Source organism: Macaca fascicularis, chromosome 4, assembly GCF_037993035.2.
Source record: "Macaca fascicularis isolate 582-1 chromosome 4, T2T-MFA8v1.1".
Taxonomy (NCBI): domain Eukaryota; kingdom Metazoa; phylum Chordata; class Mammalia; order Primates; family Cercopithecidae; genus Macaca; species Macaca fascicularis.
Window position 1 is genome coordinate 63,968,048 of NC_088378.1, and position 10,429 is coordinate 63,978,476.

Genomic DNA, 10,429 nt, shown 5'->3' on the forward strand with positions numbered 1-10,429 from the left:
TCACTTTTTGTGATTAATCAGCTTCATGTAATCAATCATATTATTACTCTTCACTTATTTCAATTTCTACTATTTTTTTTAAATTTATTTATTATTATGGTTAATCACATTTTTAAAGTGTGAGAGAAAAAACTGTTAATTTAGATTGTAAAACTCCCTCTAAAGACCAAGATGGAAATAAAAAGAAGTTTAGACAACAAAACAAAGCATTGTTGGAATTTTATAATCCATACCCAGCCTACCAAAATCTAAAGTTAATCTGAATAGTTTTACCAATCTCCAGAGAAATATATGGAGCTCAAAATGCTTTTTCTCTCACCTCACTATTAATATAGGATAATAAAAGGATACTTGTTCAGTAGAGAACTGCATATTGTTTCGAATAACTCTACAAATTAGGCTGAATCTATATTTAAGTTTACATACATGTTTACAAATCTATTTGCTCATCATTTTTGTGTGTGTGTATCATCCCTTTCTTCTGGAAACATATTCCTACTTCCTTTAGAAGTTCTGAGTGTGAACACATTTTTATTTTGTCATCTAAACTTATTTTTATTTCCATCTGGGTCTTTAGGGGTAGTTTTACAATCTTAAGTAGACAGTTTTGTTTTTTTTTCTCACACACTTTAAAAATATTATTCTATTCGCTTATGGCATTCACAATTTCTGTTTAAAAATGGGATAATTGTCATAATCTTACATGGGATCTGTTTTTCTCTTTGACTACTCTTAAGATCTTTTCTTTGTGTTTTTTCTTCCGTTTTACTGATGTGACCAGGTTGGGTTTGTCTTTTATTTATCCTACTTGGTTTCTATTGTGCTTAATGCATAATACATGTTATGTCTCTCACCAATTACAGAAAATTCTCAGCTATTTTTAAAATACTGCCTTTCCTCCATTTCTTTGTTCTTTTTCTGTAATTCTGAGTAAGCATGTTTTAGACCCTCTCATTCTTTGCTCTATGACTTTTAACCTTTCTTTTTCATTTTCCATTTTAATTGTTTCTTTGGGCTGCTATATACTTAGTAATTCCTTCAGCTCTATCTTCCAGTTCACTAATTATCTCTTCAGCAAAATCTAACGTAGTTTAATATTTTAATTTCATTTTTTATATTCATATAACATAAATTATACATTTCATTGTATTATTATATTTTCATGTTTTATTTTCATTTATATTATAATGTTTCCATTTTGCTATGTTATCATTTATGTATCTGTTTTACTTCTAAACATTTTATTAAGTTATTTTTCAAACTCACTGGTTTGAAATGGATAATCTCTTCTTTGTTATATTTTAAATTATATCTTATATTTTTGTGTGTGTAGAGCAGAGACAGGCAGTTTCTGGTGAAAAGTGGAAAACCTGCTAGACAAATTATAAAAGAACCATAACACTTATATCTTATACTTCTTAAAACATTATGTATGTGTTTTTTTGTTCTGTGTCTGTTAAGTCCTCTATCTAATATCTTTTCAGGTTTGATTCTTCTGTTATTTCTCCTGGTTCTTGCTTATGTGCCATTGTCATTCATGTATATTATATGACTTGTTTGTTTGTTTGTTTTTAAATAAACCTTTTTAATTAGACCTTTATTCACGGGAATTACTTAAGGCTTGCCTTGGGGATGCATTCCCTCTAAGAGGTTTTGTATTTGTTCTTGCAAGGTCTCTGGGGCATCTCTAGCCCTGGATCATTTTTAACTACTTTTTTGACTCTAGATTTTAAAAATATCATTAGCCAGAGAAAGCTGGCTAATGGGAGGTCAATGGACCAACTTGGAGATGCAGAGGATTAAAAGACGGATTGTTAGGTCCATATCAACACCCTAGCTACGTCATATTCAACTCATTTGCCAAAACCATGGGGATTTTATTTTATTTTTTTACCACAACAGTTGTTGTAACATTATCCAGAAATTTTCAAGCTCTGTCTTCTTTTCTTCTTTCTTACCATTCCCAACATCAAACTGTACCCTAAGAGAGCACAACATCAGAATATTGTAGAAAATAATCTAGTGAAATGTTTAGGGCTACTTTCCTCATAGTTCTAGGAAATCTCCTTCATCATCCCAAATTGTTAGCATACTCTCTCTTCTTCCAATGCTTATACTACTTCTTGCTCATATCATTAATAATGCATTCCTCCAGCACTACTGGATTAATATATATCATATAGGTAGCTATATGTGTGTGTGTATATATATGTATGCATATTCTTTCTTTATAGCTAATCTATAATGTCTGATAGTCAATGATCATGTCTCTGTAATTGTATATACTTCATCATTTTATACATTATTCCAGATAATTCAGGCATTTAGGAAGAGTTTGCTGATTGATTGGTAGTCCATCTCTGCCAAACCTAGGATCACTCTGTGAGCATCTACATTAATACTTACATTACTTTGCATGGTTCATAGGTGATACTGTTTGGTTACCCAAATCTCATCTTGAATTCCCACATGTTGTGGGAGCTACCCAGTGGGAGGTAATTGAATCATGGGGGCTGGTTTTTCCCATGCTGTTCTTGCGATAGTGAATAAATCTCATGAGATCTGATGGTTTTATAAGCTCTCTCTTTGCTGACTGCTATCCATTAAGACGTGACTTGCTCCTCCTTGCCTTCCGCCATAATCGTGAGAACTCCACAGCCATGTGGAACTATGAGTCCATTAAAACCTCTTTTTTCTTTCCCAGACTTGGATATGTCTTTATCAGCAGCATGAAAATGGACTAATACAATATGCTTGTCTTGCTAATTTGATCTTTCTTCTTGCAGGCTGTCTCTGCTTCTTCCCTGTTCCAGCCCTAATCTACTAACTCTATCTTTGACTTCACCCTTTTCAGAACAATAAGGTCTTCTGGGTAGCACATATCTCAGTCATTGTGCCTTGGATTCAGGCAGGTGAACCAATGCTTTTCTTTTAACACAAAATCATTAAAAGAAAAGAGAAAGGACCTTCATAAAACCAGGCACCAACCTGGATTGCCAGGAACTTGTTTTCCTTTCTATTCCTACAGCCTTGTGATATTACTGAACTCTCAACTGCATGTTTTACACTTTGGCAAATTCAAGGATCTATCCTGTCCCTAAGACTAGGGGACCCATATATGTCCTAAGCGTATATGGAGCTCTAAACAGTACTCTACTGGCATAGCATCAACAGCTCTCTCATATCATGCTGCTTTGTTTCCTGATTTTAGCAAACGAAAGTGTCCTTTTTTTTTCTTCTCATGCCTGTGTCCCTGATTTAGCTCATTGATGGCTTGGTACTTCTCATTTCTCTCAGTGTGGTTCTTGTCCATATGGAGGCTTGCTGTTGATTCTCCCTGATGTTGCCTATCTTCCTTGTCTCCTACTTTTGATGGGAGCTTGGCTCCCCGCTGATAGTTTGCTCCATACCTGCAAATACATCTGTTCTCTAAATTTACTTGTCACTGTGCCTCCCATAGATTTCAAATAGGTTGCTACCTATTAAAGGCCACTTATCCCCAAACTGATTCCTAACACTTTTAAAATAGTTAAGGAAATACAGACAAATGATACCTACTTTGCTCCTAAACTTTGAGTTGACAGAGTCAATATACCTATGCTTTGGGCAGCAGAGATGAACATACTTGGCAATGGGTAATCTGACTGTGTTACAGGTATGGTTAGAATCAGAAACATCAACTTTTAGGGAACATATATTTTAGATACATAATAGTGTCATTAAACAAATATCAAATAATGCCCTCACATCTCCATAAGCCTACCATACTTCTGTGGTGTTAACTTAGTTTATTTGCCTAAATTGTTTGTAGGACACAATAAGCTGTGCCGTATAATAAAAGTTATAATAATGCCACTAGAATTGATTTTCATGCAGGATTAAGATTGGTCAATAAGTCACTATAACCATATTTTAATCCTCAGATTGCTAAAGAAAGTCATCCTGGAAACATCACCTCTGAATTCTTACTGTTTAAAAGGATGGAATCAGTGCAGAGAGAACAAAAATGGATAGAAATATATTTTCTACACATAGTATTTGGCAGGAGTGGAGAACAATCAATATGAAACCTCTAGTTTAATACTTACTATTACACATACAAACACAATACCAAACTTTTTAGCAGCAAAGAAACATATTAAAATCAATATTACGCACAAATATGTGTTGCGCCAAAGAAAATGTCAGATGAAAAATCTGTGGAGATCAATATTAGGGACCAAAAATTTCACATATTTTCTCTATGATGCGGCTGCTAAATAAAGAAATTTGTATTAGTGACATTGACAATGTGCAAGACTTTCTCATTAAAGAAACTCCAGCTTAATAAGTACATGTTACAGTATTGGATTTTTTCCAACCCTCTCCCCTCCTTTTTTGGCATTTACTCATGTAGGAGATTATGATACATCTGTCGAATATGACGTGTGTTATTTCCAGCCTGCATGTAGGAATAGGAAAAGCTAAGTCTGCAGCGGTGGCAGCCTTGATAGAAGGAAGGTGGCAGCCTTCAGTATGTGTATATATTGGTGACATTTCTAGTGTGCCACTGAGGAAAACAAAAGAGAAACATAATTTTACCCTACAGGATTTATTTTCTTCTCCATAATAAAATTAATATTTTCCCCTAATGTCCTCAGACGTGTTACCTAGACTCCCTATCTCCTAACCAGAAGTAGCCTCGTATGTCTGAACACAAACCTTGTTAGATAATAAATTCATCTCAGATATGTTTATTTCTGATTGAATCTCCATCAGAGAACAATTTTGCATTGAGATATGTTTCTAAATTTTAGCAAAGTTTTGTATATCACTATTTAGAGTGACTCCCAACATCTTTCTGCATGATGATGATTAGGCTCATGAAGTAGGCACTCTATTATCTATTGTTCCCTGCTCTGTTGCTCCGGCAAAACATTGACATCAATCATCAATGTCATGTTGATAACTCCTTTATGTAATTACCCATCTTTCTAGAAGGTCTGAAGAGATATCTGTACTACTTATTAGCCACAAGATCAAGACAGGTCATTCAACCTCTTTGGCCGTGTTCCCTAATTTGGAACATGCACATAATATCTGACCTGCATGCTTCATGGGGTACAATGATCAAATAAAATGATAGTCGGAAAAGTGGTTTTTAAAACTGTGAAGCCCTGTGCAAACATGAAAGTGTCTTTCAACATGGTACCCACAGACATGGAAATACGTGAGTATAACTCTGCCATTGGTGGCCTGAAGCAACAATGAGAATGCTGCATCAAGGTCCAGATTCTGTCTAGCAACAGTGAGGTTTAAGCCTCAGTGCAGACAGCTGGCCAGGATGAGTTTTATCATTGTTAGATCGGTCTTATTATTTCAGTGTATTTTGTGAGTTCTTGACCTCACGTGCCTGAAAACTGCCCTTGCAGGGGAGTTGTTAAAAAGATGCTCTGGCTTTTTCACTCTCAGAATTGTATGATGAATGAATCCAGCATAGCCAGTTCTAACCTATCAAGAAATAAATTTGCTATCATTTAAATATGCAAAATTAGAAAAAAAGTCTTCCTTAAACACATTTTCAAATCATGCTGAAAGAGATTTATAATTTGACAAGGATGTGTGAATCTGGGTTCTGATGTTCAGAAGTAGAAATAAAGCAATTTGCAGCCCACGTTGTAAAAACTAGAGCTTCGCATCCCCCATTGGAAAACTGTCCTTTGTCTTTCCCTATCACCATAATTAACTAGTTCCTATTCATTAAACAATGAAACAGACAATTAAATAGTAATAATAGTGCTTTAATAATGAAGGTATTGTTATCTGCATAGAATGTGGAAAGGGAGATCACTTTAGCTGCATTTAAAACATTTGCTTCTCTGCTTTTTAAATACAGAAGAAAAAAGTGTTCATAATTTCAGAGCCTCTAACAGGAAAAAGGACAGAATCTATACCCTCAGACAGCCATTTTTGATAAACGGGAGTCACATGTATTGATGGAGTAAGCATTGATTAAGACACGTGAATTTGTAAGACACATTCTTAGTATTTTTTCAGGACGCATCTTCAATAGTCCTAAGAACCATCAGCAAGTATTTTTAGACACAAGGATGCATGGTGAAGATGAAAGTCCTGTGCATGATGACTTTCAGAGTTTGTTAAGCACCATGATACTTGGGTTAAATCACTTCAAACTACTCTAACTTGCATTTTCTTTTTTTCTTTGAGTTGAGTATGATTTTGATACTAGAGTTGGCTCTACTATCACTATTTTATGCTTTGATACAACTGAATAAATTATGTCTTCAGTTATACAAAAACCAGCTGAATCTCCAAAATACGTTTTGTTCCTTTACCTGCTAACAATTCTCCACGTCTGGGACTTTATTTCTCAGGAAAGAACTTCAGATATAAACTACTGTCTCTCTTACCACAGTTACCTTTCACCTAGTAAAATCTTAGCATGGGGACAGCTTTGGCAATTAGAAACGAAAGCTTTGGCAATTGGAAAGGAAAGCTTTCTATTTTATAATTAAATAAAAACTTGGTGTTTGTAAGATCAGCTGAGAGAAAGGAAGAATAGACTCAAAGTCAGGCAAGTAAGTTTATTGAACCTGCTGGCTGCTTCACTACAGACAGAGGAGGCAGCCCTGAACTTACAAAATGAGGGATTTATATGGGGGAGACAGACTTTGGCGTTGTTTGCTGGTTAATTCTGCCATATATCACCTTGTGACGTTTACGGTGTGGGGGGCCGTGTAGGGAAAGTTTGTTTATGCTTCCTGCGACCTCCCGCTGTGCGGTTTGGGATGGTTTGTAATTGGGATTTGCTCATGGCAGCAAGGTCTGATAAGTGAAGTCTGCTGGCTCCACCGTGGCGCCTAGATAAGGGCTTAGAAATGTAAAAAGACTTGGGGGAAGGGGAGGGGTGGCACGGAGATGTTTGGGGGGGGTGTCTGTAGTACCAAGAAGGTTTCTGGGGCTGTTTGTCCCTAACAGTGTTTATTAAATGTTACCTATTCAGCTACAAAGGAGGTAATATTGTATGACCATTACCTCTAGATCTGAATCTATGCTTTGCCTCTGAGAAGCTCTGTGACCTTGAGGAAGTAATCCTCGGAGTCTCTTTTCTCCATCCATAAAATGGGGCTACCTTACCGGCTTTGAAAATTACATATAAAACACTCAGCATGGATCCAGGCTTAGTGTATCCTTACTAACCTTACTAACCTCACTTGTTCTCATCATTCCAAATCTCATGGACTTTGTTTTCTATATCGGTAGGCTCCTCGGTGCAACAAACTAGTGAATCCTCCCAGAAGACATAAAGGATCAGTTATTGTTGTTTCATTTTGTTTTTCCCTTGATTACATCCACTTTCGCGTTTCAATATTTCAGAAAATAATGCCATTTCTCCCACACAATCCAAACGGTCTCCAAGGCACTTAACAGGAACTAACCTGGAGTCACGTGATTCATCTGCCTGAGAATTGGCTCTAGAGTCCAGGTGTCTGGACTTCTAGGCTTGCTATTTCCAAAGCATCCCTTCTCCTTAGGAAAGGAGCAGAAGGCATCCCTTTTTCTCCGTTCCTAAACTGAAAGGCATTGATTTATTTTTAACAGTTAGACATTAAACAATTATTGAAGGTTAAAAATGCAACCACAGATGCCCTTGGGAGTTCATTCCATCTGAGATTTCTCTAAAGGTAGTAATGACACTGTCTTCAGCCTCCTTAGACTTTACTAATCCACAATAAGTTGGCGGCAGAATATCAGTTGGCAAATAGTTAAAGACCTGAACTATGACAAATTTCGATGTAAACCTAAATATCAGAAAAATCTAACCTGGATGTGTGAAATTTTAATTTACAAGGTCCACTGCAAGAAAGGTACAATCGCACTGTGCGCTCAGTGTATACTCAGAACTCTGGATTATATTTTTTACCCTTTGAGTACCCAGTGTGTCTGTCTTTAGACAGCCCTTCAGGCTAATGCTGGATGAGAAGCTCTTCTATAACCCTAAGTAAATAGATCATCTTCTGTCTTTTTAATTTAGAAAATAATGTTTCTTCGTAAGTCTGTGTCAAGTTCTTGAATCAGCCTCACTTTCTTATGGCAAGGAGTAGAACGAACCCAAGAAAACACACCAGCTGTGACCGCAGTATTTTATGAAGAAACCTTTCAGGCTGAAAGGTGAAGGACACTTGTACCTGACAGTATCCATCCCGATTCCTCACTAGGTCAAATAAATACATTGATCTTTAAAGAGCACCGTGATCATTGGAAGTGCAAAAATTTACTTTGGACTCTTTTCTGAGTCCTATCAATGAAAGACTGTTTTAATCAATTTAATAATGAATTTTTTTTGCCAAGGTCATATTGTATTTCATTAATTCACTCTCTAGTATCTTCCTTTGTTAATTAGTAAGCTCAAGAAATCAGAAAGAATTAATATCCTTGCCTGTATTCTAAGTGATTTTCAATGTTATATATTCATAGTTACTCAATTTTATTTTCAACCTATACTCCAGAGTTCACATAAATACCATTTGGCATTTGATTAAAACCTCATCATTATTTCAGTTCATTAGAACAAATGTTTTTTGACTACCTACTTTAAGGCCATTTTCAGGGAAGATTCCTTCATGAAAAATATATCAGCTGCTTGATTCTCTACTCAGTGAAGACAGACTACCTTTTAAGGAAAGTAGAATAAAAATTCTATTTTTCTACGGCAGATTCTGTGCCAGATGCCTTATATACGTTTTCTTATTTAATTATCCCAGTAAGTTATGTGCTAGGCATGACTATATCCATTTTACAGGTATGAAAACTGAGGTGAGGAAGGTAAAATAACTTGCTGAGGATTGTATAGCTGGGGAGTGGCAGGAATGAGGTTGAAGTCGCTCTGACTTGCTGTCACATATTGCTCCTGACTACACATAGTCACGCAGACACAGGGTTTTCTCATAATCCAAGAAAGATGGTCACTCATGCCATAAGAGAGCAGCAAATCAGTTATCATGACATTTCCAAGGAGGGGAAGATTGCTTATAACTCCAAATAATCAGGGAAATGTCACCGAAGTGGTGGCATTTAGTCGGAATCTTGAAGGACAGGTGGGTTTGGGTCATGTGGGAATAAACGGCACTCCTGGCGAATGGGGTAGGTTAGGCAAGGAAAAGGCATTGGGGAAAGGGAGAAGACAAGTCTGGGAAAAGCGAATAGTCAAATTTGTGGGGAGCAGGGAGCATATGAAGGAAAGTAGAAGGAGATGAGTATGAAAAAGTAGGGCAGGAGACATTGTTGGGTGCCTTCCACACCTGCCTACAGGATTTGTACTTAATGGAGAGCTCTAGAAAGTTTTCAAATAGGAGAATGGCATGATTGCAGCTGTGTTTTAGGCAGCTTAATCCAGGAATGCTGTGATGGACAGAAGGGACCAGCTCAGTTAAGAACCAAAAAAGTAGAGCTGGGAAGGTGGGGAGTGAAACGTGCCTTCAATATTCTTGCATCTCAGTGACTATTAGAATTAGGTGATAGCCAATGGCAACAACAGCAGGACAGAATCTTGCGTTTATATTATGTTGATCTTATTTTATGTGTGTTTAATTCATGGGGTAGAAGATACGTTTATTTGTTTTGTTAGAAGTTGAAATTGGGGTGCTCATGAGATGTCCAAGTGGAGATATCCCAGAGCAGGGAAAACATTCCATAAAGAACTTAGAGGAAGGGCCGGGCGCGGTGGCTCAAGCCTGTAATCCCAGCACTTTGGGAGGCCGAGATTGGCGGATCACGAGGTCAGGAGATCGAGACCATGCTGGCTAACACGGTGAAACCCCATCTCTACTAAAAAATACAAAAAATTAGCCGGGCAAGGTGGCGGGCGCCTGTAGTCCCAGCTACTCGGGAGGCTGAGGCAGGAGAATGGCGTGAACCCAGGAGGCGGAGCTTGCAGTGAGCTGAGATCCGGCCACTGCACTCCAGCCTGGGCGACAGAGCGAAACTCCGTCTCAAAAAAAAAAAAAAGAAAAAAAAAAAAAAAAGAACTTAGAGGAAAAGTAGAACTGGAGAGGCAGATATGGAAATCGCCTGCCTCAATGCAGTTACAGACAAGAAGAATGATGAGAAGCCCGAGGGAGAAAGTCTAGAGCAGAGTATCAAGTGTAGAGGTTTAAAGAATAAATTTAAGGAATGCTTCACTTTGGGAGTGGGAGAAAGAAAGTCACATGGAGAAAGAGAGGAAGAAAGGAAGAAGTGACGAATGCCGTTCATGAGCACCTTCTGTGGAACAGAGCCAGAGCTGAATGCCTTATATCTCATAAATGCAGCAAGCCTCCAAACCAGGTGTGAACCTCAGTTTGCAGATCAGAAAACCGAGGCTCAGAGAAGTTAACTTATCAAAATCTGACAACTGTATGGTAGTGATGGAGCCAGAATTGGAATCTGA

At 37.3% G+C, this 10,429-nt stretch overlaps 1 non-coding gene across 1 annotated transcript; it reads right to left on the minus strand.

The window, feature by feature from the left end:
• Window positions 1-1,340: 1,340 nt before the first annotated feature.
• Window positions 1,341-1,404, minus strand: LOC123573207 (U7 small nuclear RNA). Its single transcript, XR_006697938.1, has one exon. It is a non-coding gene; the product is annotated as a U7 small nuclear RNA (small nuclear RNA).
• Between the last annotated feature and the right edge of the window lie 9,025 nt (window positions 1,405-10,429).